General features: G+C 51.5%; 1 long non-coding RNA gene across 2 annotated transcripts in view; it reads right to left on the bottom strand.

Annotated features, from left to right (window-relative positions):
• The window catches only part of LOC131908948 (uncharacterized), a 44,136-nt gene that overhangs the window by 17,193 nt on the left and 2,541 nt on the right, over window positions 1-24,402 (bottom strand). Inside the window, exon 2 of one of the 2 annotated variants that reach the window (XR_009378690.1) lies at window positions 13,913-15,141. This is a non-coding gene — a long non-coding RNA (uncharacterized LOC131908948). The remainder of the gene's footprint in view (window positions 1-13,912; window positions 15,142-24,402) is intronic. The other variant, XR_009378689.1, reaches the window with a different exon arrangement.

The following is a 24,402-nucleotide window of genomic DNA, read 5'->3' as shown; positions in this document are numbered from 1 at the left end:
GCATCGCTTCACAGTCCGCCGGGCACGGCATCGCTTCACAGTCTGCCTGGCACAGCCGGTCGGCATCGCTTCACAGTCCGCCTGGCACGGCCATCTCGGCATCTCTTCACAGTCCGCCTGGCACAGCCGGTCGGCATCGCTTCACAGTCCGCCTGGCACGGCCATCTCGGCATCTCTTCACAGTCCGCCTGGCACAGTCGGTCGGCATCGCTTCACAGTCCGCCGGGCACGGCATCGCTTCACAGTCCGCCTGGCACGGCCCGTCGGCATCTCTCTACAGTCTAACAAGTTGAGTGAAATTGAATTTAGGTATTTCATACAATTAGTGAGAGTCACAAGGTTCAGAAAGAGGAGTGAGGCTCCCAGCAAGTGGCTGAGCAGAGCCTTGAACCGATGTCTGCCTAACTCTAAAAAAAGAAAACTCAGGCTGGTATAGGTTAGATGTTACCACACAAGAGTCCATTGGCCAGAAGACAGAAACTAGTTCCCAAAACCCCAGGGAACCATCTCAGTGTCCAGTTGGTAATAAAGGAAACTGTATTAGCTGTTTCTGATAGATGGTACACATTTTACAGCCCGTTTTGTCTGTCTAGGTACACATATGTAGGCTCTGAATGAGAAATGTCCCCCACAGGCTCATGTGTTTGAACAGCTAGTCCCACTTGGTGGCGCTGTTTGGGGAGGTCATGGAATCTTCATGGGGGAGGCCTGCCGGAGGAAGCAGTCACTGAAGGCGGGCTTTGGGGTGTATACCTCCCCCCACTTCCTGCTCCATCTCTCACATGACCAGGCAGCTTCCTGCTCCAGCAGCCATATCATGTCTTCCCCATTATCATGGACTCTGTCCCTCAGGAACCATGAGCCAAAATGAGCTTTTTCTTCCTCAAGTTGCTCTTGGTCATGGCATTTTATCACAGTAACAGAAAAAACGAATATATATATATATATATATATATATAATGCAAGGTGATGTTTCAAAAAATATTTCATTACAAGCCTGGAGCTAGGAGTCACTGATGAACATTTCTTTTGCACTTGAAGAGAGCACAAGTCGGAATAACAGCTACATGAGAAGAAAGGTCTGTGTTTATCTGTAACTCCTCCCCATCCCACCCCAAAAGGATCCCCTAGGAGAAGCACAGCTAAGCCAGGACATTTCTTAAGGTCATTGTTATGTAGACATGGCTCTACACCTGTTGCTTTGAAATTCTAAATGATTGTCTTTGCATTTGTGCTTTTTAAAGAAGTATTTTTATTATGATTTTAAATTATGTGTGTGTGCACACAGGTGCCGAACCGTGCATGTGAGTGCAGTACCCACAGAGGCCAGAAGAGGTCACTGGATTCTCCTGAAGCTGGAGTTCCAGGCAATGGTGAGCTGCCTGGTGTTGAGAACCCAGCTCAAGTCCTCTGCAAAAGCAGTATGTGCTCCTCACAACTGAGCCATCTCTCCAGCTCTGTACCTATGTTTTGTGAGTGAGTTCAGATAGAGCAACAGAGGGCATGCTGGGGCCTTGGGTCTGGACTCTCACACAGTCTTAGAAGGGCGAATTGGTGCACATCTTGCGGGGTAGGAGACACCATGGCACCACTGGACAGGTGGATGAGCAAGAGTCTCTAGCCCACCCTGATCCAAGTATGTTCCACACAGAGGCTGCCGCTCCACTGGGAAGGGCTGCCACACTGCCATAGGCCAGGGCTGTGGCCTATAGAAAGGACAGATGGGCTTTCTGTCCTGGCCAGGTCTGGCCCTGGCTGTTGCCGTGAATTCCCACGTTCCTCCCCAGTGCAGAGGCAGCTTGGAGACAGGGCAATAGGAACGGATGCTGGCGGCGAGGGACATGGGTGAAGGGAGCCGACACTGTAAAGACACAGGGGAGAAGATGAACCAAGTGGCCTTCCGACCTGGCCTGAAGTCCCTAGCCCAGGTAGGGCCAGGGGAGGTCTGAAGGTTTAGAAGGTACTACAGAAAGATAACGAAATGACCTGATCCACCACCTCCCCTGCCAGGCAACTGTCTGGGACCTGGCTCTGCTGAGGGTTCTTTGAAACCTTTAGTCAATAGAACATGGTGTTCATGGACCCATGCGTGTGTCAGACCCATGTACGTCAGAGTCAGGAGCCCTGGGCTTCCTGTGACGTCAGAGCCAGGAGCCCTGGGCCTCCTGTGGTGCTTCTTTGCAACCCTGCAGACACTCTGTCCAGGCCCAGGTGGAGGGAGGGACCCCCTGCCTGTCTGCCTGAGCTGAGGTGGTCTGTTTCTGCTTTCAGCCCTTCCAGGGCCCCTAGCCTGCCGTATTCAGACTGATCTTGTCCCATCAGTCCCTGGGGGCCCCAGCCTTCGGGCTGTGGACCTGAGACTTCCCAGCCTCCACAAGCACTGGAGCCAATTCCTTATCATGAGTCAGTTTGTTGCCACACACACACACACACACACACACACACACACACACACACACCCTACTGCCTCTGTTTCTCTAGAGTACTGGAAGACCCAGCCTTGCTCAGTCAGTCCTGCCCCTGCAGGCTCCTATGCCAGTTGCCCTGATGTGTCTCCTGCTTACCCTCAGCCTGTTGGTGTCTCATACACACTCCTGACAACACTCTCAGGCCTCCAATCATGTTGCCTTGGTTAGTCCCCCTCCCCATGATTCTATGCTACCCTCCGCCTCTCAGACAGCAGCAGAGTCAACCATGAGAGGGAGCGAGGCCAAGCTGGCCAAGGGGAGCCCTGACCAGTGGGTAAGGTTTCCTTTCTTCTGGGCCTCATTGCCAAGTGGCTAAGTGTGTGGCGGGAGACTTCCAAATCACCACCTGCTCAGGCATCAAAGGTGCCACTAGACTGTGCGTGTGTGTGTGTGTGTGTGTGTGTGTGTGTGTGTGTGTGTGTACTTGCATGCCATGAACTTGCCTATGATCATGCATGTATGTGCGTGTGCATGTGTGTGCGTGCATGTGCGTATGCGTGCATGTGTGTACTTGCATGCCATGAACTTGCCTATGATCATGCATGTATGTGCGTGTGCGTGTGTGCGCACGTGTGTGTGTGTGTGTGCACGTGTGTGTGTGTGCGCGCGCGCGTGCGTGTGAGTGGGTATGGGAACTGGGGGGCAGCTGCAAACCTCCCTACCACCAGTCTGCCCTCTACCAAGCTGGAGGATGGTGGAGAGCTTACAGGCTGCCCTCATTAATATTTATGACAGAGAGAGGAAGTTGCATAAATCTTCCCTGATACTTAATTAAACCAAACTTCGTTTGATTTCCCCTCTTTCTGCCTCACCGAGTGTGGCCAGCATGCCTATTAGATGCTCATCCTCGCCCAGTGGCCGAGGCTGGACAGAATTCACCTGCTGCTGCACACACCCTGACCCCTCCAGCATCAGCAGCGCCCAGGAGGCTGGTGACCCCTACAAGCCCTCGGCAGACTCCCTGTTTGTGAAATTGGCCTGGTGAGGAGCAGGACAGATGCCCCTTGGGACCGGGGAGAGAGGGGCTGCGACCTCATGATCTTCTTGCTGCTCACACAGGGAAGATGCTGTGACCTCCACGGCCTCTGAGAAGTAGCTGGGTCCCACAGAAAGGATGGCATGGACTGTGTTCCCTCACTCCTCCTCATTCTCCATCCTGGGAGCACAGCCGAGAACCCTGACGTGAGCCCCGTCAGAGCTGGGTGTCTCCCTGCACTCTAGGAGCTGCTTAGCACCAGGCTGACATATCTTTGATGGGGCATCATATACAGGAAGCAGCTTGACCCCTGAAGGCCCCTCTTAGCGTGGGATTGACACCAAGCATTGACTTTGCTTCAGGCTTATCCACAAATCTCAGCCAATTTTTATTAAAGAGCCGCGTGTGGTGTGGAACATGCCAGGGAGACAACCTTATTTATAGATCTTGATCGGCAGAGAAGAGCCCACGCTTGCTTCCGCTGGAGCCCCAGCTTGCCTCCCTCCACCTCAGGTGGGAGGAGGTGATTGGCAGGTTCGGATTCTCACTGCTTGCTCCCCCTCCCAGTCCAGCTACACAAGACACACAAACCCATGTGCAGACAGACACACAGACATGAACCTGGAATAGCCTATATACATTCTCTCTCACATACACAGACATGCACGCACGCGCATATACACACACACATACACACACACACATGCACACGCACACACACACACACACACACGCACACACACACACACACACACACTGTTGTGGACTGAACTGTGAAACGCCCCCATTAATGTTGAGGATCTAACCTCCGCTACGCACACATACCCAATGTGATTGTATTTAGAGTTAGAGCCTTTGGGAAGTGAAGGTTATAGGACATCATAAGGACGGGGCTCTAATCAGGTAGGTCTAGTGTTCTTATAAGAGGACAAGACATGGAATGCTCATTATTCTCCCCCATCCCCATCCCTTGTGCACACAAAGGAAAAATCAAGGGTAAGCGAGGACCAATGTGAGGACTGCTGCCTACAAGTGAGGAAGTCCTCAGCGGAATCTGAACATGCCTGTGATTTGACCGGGACCTCAAGACTCCAGAACCGTAGAAAGTGAATGTCTACTGGCTGAGACATCCTCTGCAGCCCAGGCTGATGCCAAGACAAGTGCACACCATTAGGCACAAGTGTGTGGACACCACTACACACACAGTTCACACACATGTGGAGACAATGTGAGTTTACTGGATTTACCCTTCATGCAAGAAAGATGTCGAGAGATGGGCTGGGGACTCCAGTGCAGGGAGGGGCCCGTGAAAAGAGAGGGACCCATAGGAACATGAACTCTGCCTCAAAACAAAGACAGAAAGATAGGAAAGACAGTTTTGTTTTGAGGCAGGAGGCAGAGTCTCACCATGTAGCCCTGGCTGGCCTGGAACTTGCTATGTAGTCCAGACTGGCTCAAATTCACAGAGATCCGCCTGCCTCTGCCTCCTAAACGCTGGGCCTAAGCACTCATATCTTTCTGTTCCCTTGCCACTCAGCATGCGCCTGTGATGACTGCTAATAAAGAATGCCTGCAGAGTGGCATTAGCTGTGATGGGTGCAGCTGGCATCCCAGTGCTTACTGTGAACCAGGCTTCCCACTCTCTGAAGCACAGGGCACACCGTGGCAGGAACCATGGCACTAGGTACTGTCCCCAGGGCGACAGCACTGGTGAGAGGTGTGGATGGCAGGAGTCCAGGGCTGTGGCTAAGCAGAGTTTTGCCCGTGCCGTGGGCGCAAGTGATAAAGCTGGTACCAGAAGGCCTCAGTGCCAGCCGAGCACCCTAAAAAGTCTGATGAGAAAGCTCCCCAGATTTCCAGGCCTGGTCTGCAGTCACTTTGACAATGATCAACTCAGGCAAGATCTTAAATGGCCAACCCAGGAGGGAAGGGAGGGGCAGGGGCAGAGCAAATGTGTGCCATCAGGTGGTCTACGGGAGAAGGACCTTCCTGCTCCGGAGTTGTCTCTGCCTGGAGTGGGGTCTTATCAAAGAATGAATCTAGCTGTGCACAGGTGACCTGGCTCAGGACTGTCAGATGATTGGCTGAACCATGGTCAGGATGAAAATGTTTTGTTCCAGCATGGGGTTGGGGGCACAGAGGGCTCTGAAGGGACATGCAGATTCCTGCCAAGTCCACTTGTCCCAGGAGGAGGGTAGTCACTGACATCCCTCTGGCTTCTTGTCCTGAGCTCTGGGCATGAGGCTTGATGAGTCGCCAGGGTTTCTAGGGTGTGGTAGGGCCAAGCTGCCAGCTTCCCTCATAAGAAGAGCCGAGAATCCCAGCCTCCTTACACACACACTTCACACTCAAGGCCTATAGGATTCCTACTTCTCTCATCAAGACAGGTGAGGTTTGAAGGACCCCCAGTATCATGGCCCTGAAGGTTCTGGGGAATCTGCAGGTGACAGGAGACACTGAGATCAAGAGCAAGAACCAGGTTCAGGCTCTGGGGGTACAGGTGGCAGCCAGAAGGGTCAAGAACTGGGGTCCCACCCAAATGGACCTTTCATGGCTGTAATGGCTGTTCTTGGCTGTCAACTTGACTACATCTGGAATTACTTAAAATGCTAATGACCAGGCACACCTGTGAAGAATTACTTCTTAATTAAATCATTTGAAGTGAAGAGAGGGGGGGGATATTTATTCTGTAAGTTCTGTTCCTCTAGAGAACCCTGACTAATATAGATTTTGGTACCAGGAGTGGGGTATTGCTGTGACAGAGCTGACCATGTTGTTTTGGGGAGAACTGTTGAAGGACTTTGGAACTTTGGGCTAGAAAAGTCATTGAGTGTTGAGAGCTCAGTGAGCTGTTCTGTATGAGCTTGGGAGATAAGAATGTTGAAAACAGTGCAGTTGGAGGCATGGCTTGTGACATTTCAGAGGGAAGCAAAGACTTTACCAGGCCATTTGTGTGAAGGATCTGTGGTGTCTGGCCAGCTGGAGCTAAAGAATTGGCTGTGATTAACAAGAGACCTCATTGAGGTGAAATCCTCTGGGAAGTGTTTCCTCAGAGTTAGAACACAGAAGTTGGTTCCAGAGATGGCCAAAGTTGTCCTTGTCTGGCTGCCGAACTTGGTAATGTAAGAGTCACTCAGGTGGTACTGGATTTGAAGGCGTGAAGGGGTCAATTGTGTTGGCTAGTTTTTATGTCACCTTGACACTAGCTAGAGTTATCTGAAAGGAGGGAACTTTAATTGAGAAAAAAGCCTCCATAAGATCCAGCTGTAGAGCATTCTCTTAATTAGTGATTGATGGGGGAGGGCCCAGCCGATGGTGTGTGGTCCCATTCCTGAGCTGGTAGTTCTGAGTTCTATCAGAAAACAGGCTGAGCAAGACATGGGGAGCAAGGCAATAGGCAGCATCCCTCCATGGCCTCTGCATCAGCCCCTGCCTCTGGGTTCCTGAGGTGTTTGAGTTCCTGTCCTGACTTCCTTCAATGATGGACCATGGTATGGAAGTGTAAGCCAAATAAACCCTTTCCTCCCAAACTTGCTTTTGATCACAGTGTTTCATCACAGCAACAGAAACCCTAACTATGACAATGACAGGGTGATGCTGGAGGAAACCGAGGCAGGTGTGGTAATGAAGACCCAAGGGGGGGTTGGTGAATGGGGGCAGAACCTGGCAGGTGTCTGGCTCACACTGAAAGCAGGACTGGCCTGGGGCAGGGACTCCACCCTTTTGGTGAGGCCTGAACCAAGACTGCTAGAGGAGTGTCAGGTCAGGCACAGGCAGAAGGCGAACAGAGAGGGAGGAGGGTTCACCCCCGTGCCTCGGCTGTAAAGCCAACAATAAACATGGCATTTCCAGAGCACTAGGAGAACTCCCAGTTTTGGGCAGGGGGAGCCCGAGTGCCAGCTCATAGGCTTGGGGTTTTATTATTACTGGGAGCTTGAAAATGTTTGGAAACCAGATAGAGGTGGCGAGTTTACATCGAGAATGTACTAAACTGCTGCAGAATGGCTCACTTCTAAATGGTTAGTTTGGTGCAAGGTGGCTCAGTGGGTAGCACTTGAGGCTAAGCATGAGGGCCTGAGTTTGATCACCAGAACCCACTGGTAGAAGGAGAGAACTGACTCCTGGAGGCTGCCCTCTGACATGTTCAAAGTGGCGTGTGCATGCATATAAGCAAAAAATGAATGCCAAAATAAAAATAATTCTGCATAATGCAAATTTACATCAGTTTATGATTAGAAGAGTCAGAGGACATGGGCACTGAGCTCTGTACACCTGCCCCCATGTCACCTGATAGCTAGATGATCTTTCCCAGTGTCAGTCTCCATCTGGGAAATGGGCTGGTATGTTTCCCTCTCCACCAGATTATTGTGGTTAAATGATGGGATGGATTTAAACACAGTATCCAGGGCACTAGAAGAATTAGACCAGCTTGCACAATGAACCCAAGGCTGTCTAGAGGCATCTTAACCTCACGACACCTCGAGTCGGAAAGAGCAGCTGCTTCAACAGCCTGGGACCAGGGCTCAAGACCTGCCAGACCCTGGAATACAAGGGTAAGGCTCTGAACAGTCCGACTGGAATAGCGAGGAAAAGATGTGAGAGGGATCTGCTTCACTGTTCCCCTGCATCCCCTGCAGGCCTCCTCTGGTGGAAGGAAGCCACTCCAGTAAGCTGAGGCTAGGCGGGACAGCCAGAGCAGAGCGGTTTTGATTCCCCAGCCTTCATCATTCTCCCATCCCTGATTTAAGGCCTCTCTGAACTACAGTTCCCATCAGGGAGGCTCTCCAGAGAACCAGACAGAGCAGCAGGAGGGAAGGAGAGCTGCATTGTGGGGATTGTAGTTACTGTGAACCATTTCCTGTAAGGAAAGCTACAGCTGCGGTGGTGGAGCAGGAATGTATTTGATATGGGGAAAATCGGGTTCTTGGTCTCATTAAGTAAAAGAATTTAAGAATAGATTCAAATAGAAATTCTAGGACATTTTTGTTAGAATTTAAAATAAAAACCTTGGGGCAGGCAAGCTGTAAAACCTCATCAGCTGCCTGGAGGGGAAAGGAGAAAGGGAAAAGCCATGTCATTTCAGCTGCCACCGAGGTCACTGATGTCACAGACAAGCAGCCCAAAATGTTAGGGAAAACACGCTTAGCTTAGTAAAGAGATGGAAGAAAAGGAAAACCACTCCTATCTGAATAATTCAGAAAAGTGGGTAGACTTGTGGTCCTACATTAATGTGTACTGTAGGCTTCTGCACTGGGCCAGAGGATTCTGGGAAGGAACAGTACAGCATCTCATTAAAGGACTAATTACTCCAGCTCTTTAGTTAACATGGCTTAGGGTGAGCCCACCTTCCTAGGGCTGAAACCTGCTCACCTGGGGTGTTAGCTCTCTACCCAGGCCAGAGATTCTACTCTCTTGGTCAGGAGATTGATTCGTTGTTTTCTTTTCTACCCTAATGTGTTAGAGCAGACCCCACCTGAGTGACCACACCAGGAAGAGAGAGTGAGGGAGACCATGGCACTGATCTTCACCTCCCCACAGCCCGCTCCCCAGTGCCTGCTGCAGGACTGATGATCTCTGTCTATGCCCACCCCTTGGAGCTGGGCTGCATCCTGACTGGCTTTGGCCAGAGGAATGCAGGAAACTCAATAGGGTGGCAGCTGCCTTAGGGGGCAAGCAGTTCCCCAGGTCCTGCTGGCTTTTATGTGGGTATCAAGGATGCAGCTTGGGGATTCAAACTCTGGTTCCCAAGTTTCTGCTATGGGTGCTTTCCCCCACCCGCCATCTCCGCAGCCCCTTATCATGTATTTCCTTTCTCTAGTCCCATTTCACAGGGAGAGAAATAAGCTTTTTCAGCTAGGAGTCCCAACATAATCATTACCCTGGGTTATATATGCTGAGTATTGACTCTGAGTGTGACTGTGTGTGCTCGTGTGTGCATGCACATCTGTGTATCTGTGTCTGTGTGTCTATGTGTGTCTGTGTGTGTGCACGTCTACATATAAATGTCCTCCACTATCTGCTGTAGGAGCTGCAGGTGTGTCTCCAGTCATAACAGCCCTCACTAATTCCCACCCCTGAATTTTAAAGTTGTTTTTAATTTTTTGTTATGTGTGACTGCAGTGATTCTTCTCTCTGGCCCACAACTGAGACTCTATGGGACAGATTTTCAGAGGCCAAAGGCACACATACTTTTAAGCCTCCTGATGTATACTGCTAAATCGCCCTTCAGAAAAGTCTCCCCGATTTGAGCTCTTTCTGCAGCGACTGTTCTGGGGAGCCCCTTCCCATGCCTGTGTGCTAGCAGTGGTTAGAATTGCTATCTTAAATCTGTCAATGTGGTAGGTGAAAATGTGTGTCTCAGTGTGCCTATAATTTTTATTTTCTTTAGTTACTAGTGAGATCTTTTTCTGTTTATTAGCCTTTTATATTTCTTCATCTGCTAATGATGTGGCATAAAAGATAAAAGCAAGTTACAAACGTGCATAACACGATCCTAAGTTTGTTAGAAACGGACAAGGCTAGCCAAAGGACAAACATGCTGTGGTCGCTTCAGGGCAGTGGGGAAGTAAAATTCTAGTCTTCATTTTCAAATTTGTTCATTTTCCAAATTATACATGATGAACAAGCATTGTTTCCATAGCCCAAGACGATGTGATTTTTAAAAGGGACAATTATAATGATCTTATTAAAAAGAGTCCAAAGTTTTCCGATGGAGTTGGGAGGCAAGAAGAGCCCCAAGTTCATCAAAAAGCACAGTCCAACAGAACTGCCAGAGGCATCACGGCTCCCTAGTCACTGCAGACACCCACATGCAGCATAGTCTGCCTCTAGAAAGGGCAAAGGTGAGTCTCCAGGGGCAGGGCAGCAGGCCCAGGACGTGGCCAGTGGGTACCAGGCGCTCACAGGCATCCGTGGGTAATTACATCCCCTTTTAACGCATGCAAATTGTATCAGTATTATTTATATATTCAAAGCCACGGATGAATAATATATGCATTTATGCAGAGGTAATTGCCTTAGCCAGGTTCTTCCTGGGACTTTTATTGTCTCCCCAGATACTGAATATTCAACTCCCTTCCCGAGCAGTGGCACGGTCTGCAGCCTGGCCTCCTCCAGGGAAGGGGCTAGTCTTGCAGGGAGGGAGGTTTGGTTGGGGAGCGGGGGCGAGTACCGGAACAGGTTCAGCTGTTCGCCCTACACCACACTTGAAGATGAGGAGGCTAGGGGCTCAGGCCAGGGCTCAGCATCTAATCTCTCAGCCTGGACCACTGGCACTGGCTATAAATGTCAATCTGGCATGCATCTCTGTTAAACCTGGACGTTTACTCCGTGCACACTGCCAGCCCCACTTGCAGGGTCTGCACCTTTTGTCCTGCTGACAGCCTCGTTTTAGACCCCTCTTATCTTGCCTTTGCCTTTGTACAAATCACTGTAGCCAGAGTGAGTGGGATGTGTGGGTGTGGGTGAGCACCCTAAGCAGATACCCTATTACTCTGCCCATCCTTGTCCATTTGAGATAGGTGCCCCATCTTTTTAGGTATCCCCACACGGAGAGACAAGAAGGAATGTCAGGATGCTGTGGGTGCGGGGCTCCATCAGCGAAGCATGGTTGGATGGCTTCTCTCTAAGCATCCTTTGTCTAGGAAGGTCCCCCTCTTTTGAAAGCAGCTCAGGAGCAGCACCTGCACCCCACACACTGCCCTCACCAAGTATGGGCTCACAGGGTAGCACATGGGAACTATTTTTAAGAAAGTTGACAGAGAAGTGAGTTTTGGTGAAAAGACAAATAGGCCCCAGAGGGATGAAAGCTGGCACTGTGAGGTGGAATGAGCAACGTGCTCACAGAAGAACGTGGGTGGGGCCTTGGACAGAGTGGGACAGAACAGGAACTGATGGCCAAGTGGTCGATGGCCAACCGATGGCAGCACCCTGTGGGGGAGCGCAGTGGTGGGGGAGCGCAGTGGTGGGGGACTGCAGTGGTGGGGTGGGAGGTGGGAGGGGGCTGGGAGTGCAGGGGACCCTTCTCGTTAAGTCACCCACATGCTTACGGACATGCTTTGGACACGCTGTCTTGTTGCTGTCACTACCCAGTGAGCTTTCAACCCCATCCTAGAAGAGACTACTGGCCTCGGTCCCCAGCACTGGCTCCTACAGGCTGGGCTCCTGTGTGTCCTTGTCCATGTAACAAACCACGTGACCATCTCAATCGGTGTTCTGCTGTAACAGAGCACCACAGGCTTGGTTGTTTATAAACAACAGAAGGTTCTTTAGCTCCTGGCTCTGGAGACTGGGGCATGCAAGAGTATGGTGCATTTGGTGAAGGGCCCTATGCTGTTGTAACGTAGCTCACCATGAGGGGAAGGACAGAGAGGTAACACGGGTAGAACCCACAGATTCCACAAGAAACCCACTCCCACGGTAGCTAACACCTCCCCAGTGGCTGCTTTGGAACATACAGGACCCTGGTCACCCCTGGGGTGCACTACCCTTTCACACTGGTACAATGGCCATCACACCCCTATGTGAGTTTTGTAAGGACAAGTCACATTTTAACACAGCCACACCATGATCCTGACTCTCTGCTGTTCCCGTAGTCCCTGGCCTGGCAGGTGTCAACTCTTCACCCACTGCTCCAGCCTGCCCTTAGCACCATTGCTGACCCCCCTACTTCCCTCTCAACCCAAATCCCACCTGTGAGGAAGCCTGTCCATGACACCCTGTGTATCCTGCCAGGCCGTTTTGACCACCTCCGCTGCCACCAGCCCAGGGCAAGCCCATGCCGTGTCGATTTTGGTGGCCACAGCAGCTTCCTAGTGTTCTCTGCTTCATGCTGTCCCCTTCACAGCAGCTGCCGGCATCTTCCCACACTTAAGGGACAGTTGTCTTCCCTGCTGTACCCTCCACTTGGAGCTGAGCCCAGGACTTGCAGTGGCCTCTGAAGTCCCCCATGGTCTTCCCCTCTGCCCTCAGCTCAGTCTTCTCTCTCCATCCAGCCCTCCATTGCTGCTGGGCTGGCCCAGGGCCCTGCCCGGGGTTGCAGGTGGCAGCTGTTGGAGGTCAATCATCTCAGAAATCATTTAAGGTGAGGTGGAAACCCACCTGCCAACCCCGCATCAGGGGCAGCCTGGCCACGGCCACCTGCGCAGCGGGATCTGCTCCAGGGTGCACAGGGATGAGCAACCACCGGAGAAGCTGCAGATGGCAAAGAGAATGTCATTAACCAGAGTGCAGTGGGGGCCAGGCGAGGCTGGGGGAGAAATGAAGAACGTATGTCGTAAGTGTCGTCATAAAATGCCACGAGTGTTCAGGATGGGGTGAGTGGTGTTATGAGTCCTCTGTGCCCATGCCCAATTCCCATGCTTAGCTCATGACCAATTTTGCTTGTATATACCGCTGCTCACTCTGTTATTAATTTGAGCTGACTTCAGGCATCACAACATTTCAATCATCAATATTTTAGTGACACATGGGGTCCTCCACAGCTGCCTCACAGGTGTGGAGGACTCCAGGACCAGGCTGAGCTCTCTCACACCAGGCTCGGGGATGAGTTTGGCTTTTAGACCCTCAGCTTCACCCTCTGGTCTCCTGGGAAGGACTTCATCTTCAGAGGAATACTGACAGAAAAGGTAGTTGGGGGTGGCCAGACATGGGGGGGGACAGAGAGCCCCCAAGGCCCACCCAGCATGAGTTATGGAAAATTTGGGTCCCAACCAAGATATCAAGTAGACTTTCTATGAGTCATTGGCAAGTTGATTCTCAAACTGATATGAGAAAGCAGAGGACCAACAATAACCCAGTCAATATTAAAAGGAAGCATTGACTTTATTCTGCCTGGTTTTAAAACTCACTGTACAGGTGATGTACTCAGGATTGTGGGACCTGGCATGAAGGCAGACGCTTGGGAAAGGAAAGGAAAGTCCAAGACAGACCAGTACCCAGAGGGCCTGTTCTCTCACCTACTCTTCCTCTCTCACCCTGTCTGTCCGTCTCTCTCTCCCCTTCCCTCTCCCCACTGTGCTCCCTTCCTTCCTTCCTTCCTGTCTTTCTTTCTTGCCTCTGTTTGCATACTCACTGTAAAAAGCAAAATCTTCAACCACACTGGACAACTGGACAATCAAACAAACAAACAGAATCAAAAGCGAACAGAAAAGCTCGCCCCTGCTTCACACCACGCACAACGGTCAGTCTAGGATGGATCATAACACTTGAACTATACACTTCTACAAGAAAATGGACTCACAACAGGGAGCAAAGATCAGCTGAGAGCCCACAAGACACAGGGTCTGTAAACAGAAACTGGAACTTCAGTTAGAACTTACTTATCAAAAACCAGACTTAGGCATGCTACAATTTTTAAACTTCACCATTTACATGTCTATCAGGGCTCCCACTCCTGTGTGCTCTGTGTGTACAATGGGTACAGTTCAGGCCTGCGCATGAGAAGGCTGTCTCGGGTGTCGGTCCTCACCGGGGCTGGAGCAGTCTCGGGTGTGTGAGCAGGGTAGCGGGCCTGCTAGCTCCCAGGGTGTTGCTGTCTCTGCTCCCGAGGCACTGCAGGAGCGCTTGTGCACCTGCGCCCAGCTTTCCGCAAGTTCTGTGGATCCAAACTCAGCTCACAAGGTCCTCAGGGCCAGCTGTTTACCCACGGAGCCGTCTCCCAGCCTCCGGCTTTCAGTCTTTGTGTGTAAATATGTCCTGTGAATAAAAGCAAAACTAAGAAGGGAACCAAACAGGAAAGAACAGATCACAAAAGGAAATACAGAAATTCCCTCAAATCACAAGAGGTTAAAATCACACGAAGTACCAACGCACCCAATAGAGAGGATAAAATGAAAAAGTCCAACATTATCAAGTGTTGGCAAGGATGTGGAGCACTCACAGAGCTCTAAGCGTTGCTGATGAGACTGTAAATACAATGATTTGCATAATGTTTCAATATATACACACACATATACATACATATATATGGAGAGATTTATTTTTATTATTTTAAAGTTGTGTATATGTCTGTGTGTGGTTAAATGTACATGACTGCAGATGCTCATAGAGGCCAGAAGAGGGCACCAGATCCCCAGGAACTGGAGTTACAGATGGTTGTGAGCCACCACATGGGAGCTAGGAACTGAACCTGGTCCTCTGCAAGAGCAGTCAGTGCTCTTAACCACTGAGCCACCTCCGCAGCCCTTGCAACTTACAAGGGCTGGGGAGTCCAGCACAGTGTGTCGAAGATGGGTCAGGGGTAAGGAGTGCATGTTGCTCTTCCACAGAACAGTTCATTTCCCAGCATCCACGCCGGGTCACCCGCCTTTAACTCCAGCTCCTGGGGATCAGATGCCCTTTTCTGGATTTCTTAGGGAACCACACACATGAGGCATAAACATGTAGACAAACATACACACAAATAAAAATAACAAGCATGGGTACCAGTGGGTAGCTCCATGGTAGAGTGATAGTCAAGGCTGTGGACTGGAGCCTTAGTAACGCAGAGAAATATAAAAACCAAACATTAGACAACAAAAAGTACTTACCTTTTGACTTAGCAAGTTCATGCATAAATATTTACCCAAGGGAAATAGAATCCAAGAGGCTGCAGACACTCCCGGAAGCTGTCATTCATGAGCACCGAACACCGGAAGCCTGTGTGATCACGGGTGGTGGGTGGATTCACAGCTTGCCAATCACACCCGTGGAGTGTTGCTCAACAATGAAAAAGGAGGAAACTGTTGACAACCACGTGTTTTACAAGGTCACGTGACTTTACTACTACCAAGTTCAAGAGCTCTAATGTATGACCAAAGAAGCCAGGACAGAGGGTCTGCGTTTTGGGGAAGAGAAGAAGCTGACTATGAAGTCACAGAAGAGGAAATTTGGCGGCACTGAGAAGCCATGACGGATTTTGTGTGTCTAGGAAGATATTGTACACGACACACAAGACACCTGCCCATTTCCTTCCTGCTGAGAAACTTTTAGATGATCCACCCAGGCTCTGATTTTAGAGGGAGCCTGAGACAGAGAAGGCAAGACACCTGTCAAGGTCACACAGCAAGTTGGCGCAGGTATAAACTAGTCCCCTCCTGACTCTCTCAATCTGCTCTAGGCCTGACTCGCCTACCTAACTCTCAGGTCCTAGGACCCTAAAGAGGAGACAGAAAAGGGACCGCCCCTCGGCCTGCTACAACGCTGAGGGTCTCTCCGCAGGCAGGACTTGGGCAGCCACGACCTTCTCCTTTCAGAGACTCCCACAGAGCAGGGCCCAGGGCAGGCAGCCAGGGGAGAGCTGCGACCACCTTGTCCTCCACTCCACACCTGGTGAGGTGGGGGGTCCCTGTGAGCACTGCAGTGTGAGTAAGTGTAGGAGGAGAGGATGATGGAAACCGGGTGCAGCGGGGAGGGTTGGCTGCGGGAGAGGCGGCCAAGCAGAGCCTCTGCGGACCCACTCGCCCCTAAATCACACGGCCCCATGAATAATAAATAAGAACCCTTGGATCCTTAATAGTAGTCGCATGTCTTATTAAACTAATATTTCACAAACTTTATTCTCCCTGTGGTTTGAGGTCGGGAACAAAGCCGTTGGGGGGGGGGGCGGTGCTGAGGGCCTGGGAGGGGCGTTGGCACCCACCACCAGCAGCGGCGGCTCAGCCACTTCCCCCAAGTCCAACCTGGCCTGGAGGGCCTTAGGTATCCTGTTTGTTCTTTCAGCACTCAACCCACAGTGACCAGAGTGACCAGTGACCAAGGGCCTCCTTGGAGCCAGGCCCTGCATAGGACACAGCGTGCCACAGCTCTTCTGCAGGAGAGGGACAGACAGGTGTTCTGGAGAGCAACTATACAGGGACACAGTAGAGGGCTGGGGCGGGGGGCTTGGGAGACTTGGGGGGTGCTGGGGAGCTGGCTGCACAGGCTTCCAGGAAGGGAGGTCCAGCAAGCTGAGGAGAAGGAAGCTCTGATGTGCCAGGGACCACCAAGCTGGGCTGCAGGACCCAGAGCAGAGTCCCATACACCTGCTGCGAAGCCTCCCTGCCTCTGTCATCAGCCAGGTGGCCTTGAGAAGACAAGGGGGCAAGTCCCTGGGATGACTCTGATTTGTGGGGAACCAGAAAGGGCTCTGGGGGACCCTCGGGAGCCCCACTTTGGCTCACGAGTACAGGCAAGGGGAGCGTCTAAAAGATCTGTAGGAGGGCCGGTGTTTAGCTCAACGGCAGAGCACCAGGGTTGGGCTCACCCCTGCCTGCCCTTGACAGAAGCAGGGCAATCTCAGCCTTGCTAGCATTAGGGGACTATTTGGAGAGGAAGGCACACACAGATCCCCTAACTGATATCTATGTCCATGCTTCCTCTTCCCCAGCCACAGACTGCTGACAGGTCTCTTCAGCTCACCTGGAGGCTCTGATGGATGTCCCTCTTCCCAGCTCCACAAGTCTCCAGCCTTTGCATATGGCCTCAGCTTACCTCCTCACACCTCCTCTCGGCCCCAGCTCATCTCCTCCCTGTGTCTGCTGGTGTCAGACTCTGCCAAGCCTGGTGGCTCTAGGCTGGACACTCAGATGCAACAAATACCCAGGAGGGCATCTTCTCCAGCGTCCTGAACACGGGGCCTGCCCTGCTGACCCCACAGACTGTTTCCAGCCCTGGTGGCTGTCCTGACTCCATGGGGGCAGGGCCTCCAGCTGCGTAGACCCATCCACTTACCCACCTCCCTACAGGGTGTGTAGACCTTCCTCACTTGTCCTTAACGAATCAAGCTGGTGTCTGTCTCATACCTGCTCTCAAGCGCACCTCCCAGCCACACAGGTAGAAGGTCGAAGGCCTCTGAGCCCATCCGCTCCCTACAGGATACCCCAGTCCCCGTGAGCAAGAGATTCAGTGCTTTCTAACAATTGCCTGGGCTCATCCTTTATAAGATGGTACCCAGGGTATGTGGCCACGACATCATCCTCTCAGCTTCACCCCCTTGGGTAGCTATAAAACGGGAGACAAAGCAAAATGTTAATTAACTGCTGAGTTCTAGTACTGGTTGAGTTTAATAGCTCGATGAAGATTCTAGAATGGGACAGCAAGGAATGGTCTAGAAGCCCCTAATAGGAAGCCATAATTCTAGGAGAGCAGTTGCCAAGAAGAGCCTCTATCAGATGGGCCTGAGCCTTGACCTCCAGGGTGAAGGTCAAGATGCAAAGCTGAGAGGGGATGAGAAGTCACTGGAAGCAAACCTCCACACAAAAGGGACACGAGAGATGCATGGATGCAGGGTGGTACCGACATGATGGCCCTGAGCGCCTACTCCCTGGTGTGAGTGTGGGAGAATCCCATAGGGTCAGGATAGGGTCGGGCGTGAGCGGGATTCTGAGCAGTGTGGCTCAGAACCAGGGCACAGAGTCATGTCACGACCACTGTGGGCTCTTAAGCATGAGTCCCAGACACGAAGGAGAAAGCTCGGCTATTCAGGGAGTGTAGGACAAGGCAGTGGGGGAGGGATCCTGGGAGTAGAACCATATGCAGTTTCCTCCGGTTCTAGACACCTTGCCCAAGCCTCTGGGATCCTCGAGGACACTGGGACCCTGTGCACAGTCACCTCATCAGTAGGCAGCAGGGTCAAGACACTGCCCAGGGGACACAGAATGGGCGTCCTCCTCAGGTCAACCTACAGACTGGCTTGGTATTCTTTTCCACCCAGAGAAGATGGCGGGCATGGGAAGAGAGGCAGCACCTGGCACATTTCTAAGAAGCCCCAGGCTCTGGGTTGCCAAAAGTGAGCACTGTGGATCCAGAGGGAAGATACAGTCCCCATCCCTACCTCTGCCCAAGACAGGATGACCAGCCACAGTAGAAGCATTGTCTACAGCAGCCACACGTGACTACCTGATGATCAGAATGTGGGGGTGAGAGTGGGCAAAGGAGGAGAGGCTGAAGGGTAATTGTGAGAAAGGACATTCTCAGAATTAGGTTTCCTCAGGAGCGGTAGTGAGTTCTTTAGCCTTAGAGATAACCAAGTTAAAGCTGTGGCTCTGTGTCTGAGTGTGGGGGTGGGTGGGTCCCAGATGGCCTTCTTTCTACCTTGAAAACATCATCATGGCATCATGTTTCCACCCCTAGGAATGCCTCTCCCACCTGCTCAAATCACACCTGCCCTCTGTGGGAGCCTCCTGCCCTGTCTCATTGCCCTGGCTTGTTGTGACTAACTGGGCATTCCGTCCACTGAGTAGAGTCAGAGTCACATGTATGACTCCATCAGCACCACATGCCACCATTACAAACTGACCTGCACACTCTGAGGCCTGGCGCTTGGTCCCAAGTGCATGGACGTTGAAGGTTCCCTCTCCCAGCTGGGCAGATGAGGGTCCCCTCGTCAAGAGGAAGTGACCTGTTTAAGGTTACACAGCAGGGCCCAGAAGATTCAAAGTCTGTCTCCAGAGCACACAGGCCTGGCAGCTCTCCGGGGGCTGGAGTGCCGATCAAGTGAATTCACGGGTCCTGTGCACGGTCCTCTGTGGGAGCGGCTGGCCTCCACTGCTCAAGTCCGCTTTCTTTGTCTCTGTCCTTGCTGTCCCCACCCTGCACAGCTCAGAGCTTTTCTTTTCAGCCTCCCCTGCCTTCTTTCATCTCTCTCCCACTCCATCTCTCCCTATGTCTCCTCGTCCCCACGGTTTCCCTCCCATGCCCTGCCTGCCATTCTGCCCTTTTGTATCATTTCCCACCAGCTCCTGCCACCTGGACCCACGGAGCCATGTCTCTGCTTCCCCTTGTCTTCCGGAGGCTCACATCACCAAAGCGTCCTTTGTCTTTCCACTTGCTGGGTCGCTCGCTCCCTCCTCCGTTTATGAGCTAGTGTGTCAGTGGACAGGGTAGAGGGTGGAGGCCACTCACTAGTGACCCATCCTCACGATCACCTCATTATTTATCACCAGGGACACCGGTGTTTCCATAAATTACCTCGACCTGGAGCTGCCCGCGCCACAATCAATAGTGCCTCTTGCCTAATACCCAATTATTAATAACCACGGGGGGAAGGGTGGCCAGACGTGGCCAGACGTGCCACTGTTGGCCCTCGCCTGGCAGGGGGAGGGAGCAGGCTGGGAGGGAGCTGTGATCTGACTGCACAGGGTAATGGGACCAGGAGAAGGAGCTAGTGGCGTCCCCACATCCTCCCAAGGTTTGGGCCACAGACTTTGAGAGCCCGTCCCACTTTGAGGTAGGAGGAGACAGTCAGAGCTCTGTCTCAGGCACCACCAGGTAAGGATAAGGCACATGGCCACACACTGAGATCAGCTCTGTGGGACCACCCAGGACTCTCGTGACAAGGGTATGGTGTCTCTTCTCCAGGTTGGGGAACTGGAGTAGGCCCTGTTGCATGCCGACTGGAGGCTGTCACCCCACTATGTGCACTATGAGTCGTGAAGCTGTGGGAGGTGAAGCTCTGCTGTTGCGGTGTCAGTGGCTGGAGGGAGGGGGCCCAGGGAGAGATGTGGGCAGGGAAGGTGGGGACAGAGCATCTTAGGTCATTTGCAGCCAGTGAGGCCCCAGCTTGAGGCCCTGAGAGTCAGAATCAGAACAGCTGTCTATGGAGGACAGGGTCCCAGGCAGGGGGAGACAGAGCTCCAGGAGTCCCTGGTACTGGTGTAGACCAACAGCCAGATATACACAACCTCAAGCTGTCAGCTCCTCTCTTCCAGAAACACACTTACCCCACATGTGCACATCAGCACCAGGATGTTTTTGCACACCAAACACTCTCCCCCTGTGAGCATCCTTATCTCATATAGTTACACAGATTCAAAGACACAAAGACACACTGTTAGAAACACCCACGGAGGCACAAATACCACATTCAGACAGCCAGGCGTGCATGTGTGCCTATGTACACAGACCCCTCCAGACTTCTCCATCTATAATTACAGACATGGGGGCACCCTCAAATACCACCCAGCACACGTACCCTTTTGTGCACGCAGCATGCACACTACCCAGCGGCCTCTGAAGGCATCTTGCAGGAGCTGGCTGAGGCTTCCTGTGCCTCCCAGAGCCCAGTCGGCGCCAACACTGCCACCGTGTGGCCATGGGTACACAGTGCACCAGCTACAAGCCTGGACCACCGCCGGGTCGGAGGAAGAGACTGGTGAGATTCAGCACCTAGCCATCTCACCATGTCGGTCTCTCCATCTAGAGGAGCCCAGCTGCTATTGGCCACTTCAAAGTGAGACTGGGCACAGTCCTAGAGAAACTAGGTTGGAAATTACAGCAGCTGGAGCCCGCCACTGTGGCCAGTGATGTGCACCCAGCCTCAACCCCCGCTCTGTTCATGTCTCTGTTCTCCTTGACTAGTGCCAAACGGAAGGCAGGTGACCCTCCCCCACACTGGCATAGACTGTGCTAAGGCACTTACCACATCAAGTTCAATCTGACTTGAAGCGTCTTTATTCGTTTATTCATTAATATCGACAGATGAGGCATTCTAAGTTTGGGTACAGGGCTGGGATGGGCCACAGTGAGCATTGCTGACAGGTCCCTGTCTCAAATGTCATCACTCAACACTGAAGGGGTGGTGTGATGGGTCTATATTCGGTTAACCATCAGAAATGGCCTACTGTGTAATTTTAGAATGATTAACTACTGGTAATTTCCTGGTTTACCCTAATGGTAAGCCTAAGTGTCTCAAGAAAGATCAGAGGAGCTCACCTGAGGAGGACTAAGTCACAGAAGCCTTCCTGGAGAGGGTGTGTGAGCAGCGAGTGGGGTGACGATAGAGGAAGGCTGTGCAGAGGCCCTGAGGTGAGACAGAGCTTGCACATGAAGACCAAATGACAGCCAAGAACCAAGAAGCAGAGGGTATGGTGGGGAGCTTAGAGCAGCTCAGTCTAACCGCATGGTGGCAAAGTCTCAGGGGATGCGGGGGCTTCAGGCTCACAGCCTGTCACTACTGAGAGATGAATCCACACCAACTATTCCCGCAGCCACTTTGCTGGAGACTTGTTGCCCTGCACAGTAGCTAGGGAATGACTTCACCGTGAGACATCAGTGTGATGCAATACTATGCAGCCACTAAAATCCACAGCAGCACCATTCACTTGTTGATGTGGAATGATGGATAAGCTTGGTTAAACAAAGACCATGAAACAGTATTCATGAGACAGGCACTTATCATCTTGGATATTTGGGAGGCTGCAGCAGGAGGTCTTTTGAGCATGGGAGCTCAAGATTATCTGGCACAACACAGCAAGATTCCAGGTCCTAAAATAAAACAACCCTATCCCAAGCATAGAACTCATAGACTCTATTTTGTAGTGTGTAGCCTGCCCTTTCTTCCTCTCTCCTCCTTGTTTTTGTGGGTGCTATCTGTGTGAGTGTGGGTGTGCACACACATGTGTGGAAGTCAGACGGCAGTGTTTAGAAGTTGGTGCTCCCATCCGGTTGAGGCAGAGTCTTTCACTTCTGCTGCTGTAGGAAGTACTCAAGGCTTGGCTGACCTTAGCGATTCCAGCTGATTCTGTTGTCTCTGCTGTCTATCCCACATAGGAGCTCTGGGATTATGGATGCCTAACGCAGCATCTGGATTTTCCCATGAGTTCTGGGGTTGAACTTGGGGCTCAGGTTCAGGTAGCCAGTGCTTGTAATGAGTCTTTTTCTGTCCCACCAGCCAGCTCCCAAATAACTACACAGAGACTTATTAATTATGAAAGCTTGGCCTTAGATTAGACTTGTCCCACTAGCTCTTATAAATTAAATTAACCCATTTATATTAATCTATGTTTCGTTTGTGGATTTTCACTTTTCTTTCATTTTGTGTGTCTGACTCCCTCCATATCTCATTGGCATCTGACATACACCTAGATTTATCTCCTACTGCCTTTCTCTCTGCCCCGAAGTCCTGTCTATACCGCCTGCCTAGCTATTGGCCATTCAGCTCTTTATTAAACCAGTCACAGTGACACATCTTCACACAGTGCAAACATCTCACAACAAACGCTTTCACTTTCTGTGCCGTCTCCTCGACCATGTCATATTTTTTTGCCTCTAAAATGCGTGTGCTTTTCAGGATGCGCACTGTAAATGAACATATATGTTTAATACAGTTCCTCTCTACTTGGCACTGTGCAGTTAAGTGTGGGGAGCAAGCCACAGTCTGCTACCCTGGGATCAAGGGAAAGAGCATCATACACGTTTCACACCTATGAACAATTCCGGAGAGACACAAGCTATGACATTAAAACTCATCCACCATGGCTGGGGATATAGCTCAGTTGGTAAACTGCTTACCTAACAGACAGGAAGTCCTGGGTTTGATCCCAGGCACCCCTTAAACTAGGAGTGAAGCTGCCTGACTGAAATCCCAATACCTGAAAGGTGGTGGCAGGATTCAAGTTCATCCAGACCAGCCTGAGCTACATGAAACCTGTCTCAAAAACAAAACAAAACTCAGTATATTAGTTTAAGATGATTTTTTTTTGCTTTCTTTTTAAAAGAAAGTGTGCTGTACGGGTTTTACAAACTGAGAACACACCATTTTTATAACCAGAAAGGAAAAATGCACCCCATGTCTAACAAAACAAAACAAAAACTGAGATTGAAAGTTACAGCACCATGTCTTCCCATCCCCATTAGGCTGGAGGGCTGTCGGACAGGGCTGCAGACACAGGCTGCTGGAGTCCTTTAGCCCAGGGAGGAGGAGGGCTGGCCTCCCAAGATGGGAAGGACTGGCGTGAATGGAGACCAAGAGCGGGCACCTCAGGCAGAAGGCACAGGCTGAAAGGCGGCCTGGGGGCCCCAGACAGTTCCTCAGAGGTACGGGGGGGGGGGGCATGAGGTCAGTGGGGGGTGGCAGTGAGCATGGGGACGTTGGCCGACACTGACTGAGGGCTTTCCATAAGCAGGGCTGTTCAGAGTGTTCCATAAGCTGTCTGTGTTACCAGCTAAACTGTCCCCTGATGTAGTTGTGTGCGGACATCTGGACTCTAATTTCTCAGGATGGGACTGTAACCACACTCGTGTCTTTAAAGTAGGAGTGACTTTAAAATAAGGCCATTGGGGTGGTGCCTAATCCAACATCACTGTCTTAAAATGAAAAGGAGGTAAGGACATATCCAGAAGGGGACTGTGGGAGAGCTGGGAGAAGGACGTAGCTAGTCCCAGCCATAGGGAGAGGTCTCAGAAGGAACTGTCTACACTGACCCTCTCCTCTCAGACCCACAGCCTCCAGGATATTGGGACACAAATGTCTGTGTGGTCAGCCACTTGTGTGGTCCATTGTCATGACAAACTGGCTCACTTCATTTTCTCATGAGGACTCTATGGCACTGGCATCTCAACTATCTTTGGCTGGGTGGCAAGCCTCCCAACTGTCACGTCTGAAGTTGGCCCCGAGAATTTACTATGCTCAAGGCCTTGGCAGGTTCCATCCAGCTCCATGGGGTATCCCCTGGAGACCTTTGTCAACATGGTGCGTTCCCATGGTGGGCAGGCTGGCACCGACTGCACAGGACATCTGTGATGGGCTTTCTTTGGGTTTGGTCATGGATTCCAGAGAGGGACCCTTAAGGAGCCGAACAAAAGTGTGTGGCATTTTATGATCTAGCTGTGAGCATTTATAGTCCAGGCAGTAACCAAGGTGCACTGGAGTTTAGGAGGGAATGCTGCTATCATCCCACAGGAAGAGTACATGGGGTCAGCACTGGGACTGCTGTCCTTGAGAAAGGCCCATCTGTAACAGCGATGCCACCTCCACCATCCCTTCTGCACAGATGAGGAGATGAAGGTAGGGAGAGCGTTAAACGGCTGTAGTGTCAGTGATGGTGGTGGGTGTGGCGGTGCTGGGCCAGGAAAGGCCTGGAATGGCAAGTTCGAGGTTTAGGCTTAAAGTGGGCAGGTACTAGGAAGACACTGTGTGTGCATGCGTGAGTACCCGTGTGTGTGTGTGTGTGTGTGTGTGTGTCTGTCTGTCTGTCTGTGTGTCTCTGTGTGTGTGTCTGT

Source organism: Peromyscus eremicus, chromosome 4 (genome assembly GCF_949786415.1).
Source record: "Peromyscus eremicus chromosome 4, PerEre_H2_v1, whole genome shotgun sequence".
In the NCBI taxonomy this organism is placed as follows: domain Eukaryota; kingdom Metazoa; phylum Chordata; class Mammalia; order Rodentia; family Cricetidae; genus Peromyscus; species Peromyscus eremicus.
This window is presented reverse-complemented; position numbering and strand designations above follow the sequence as displayed.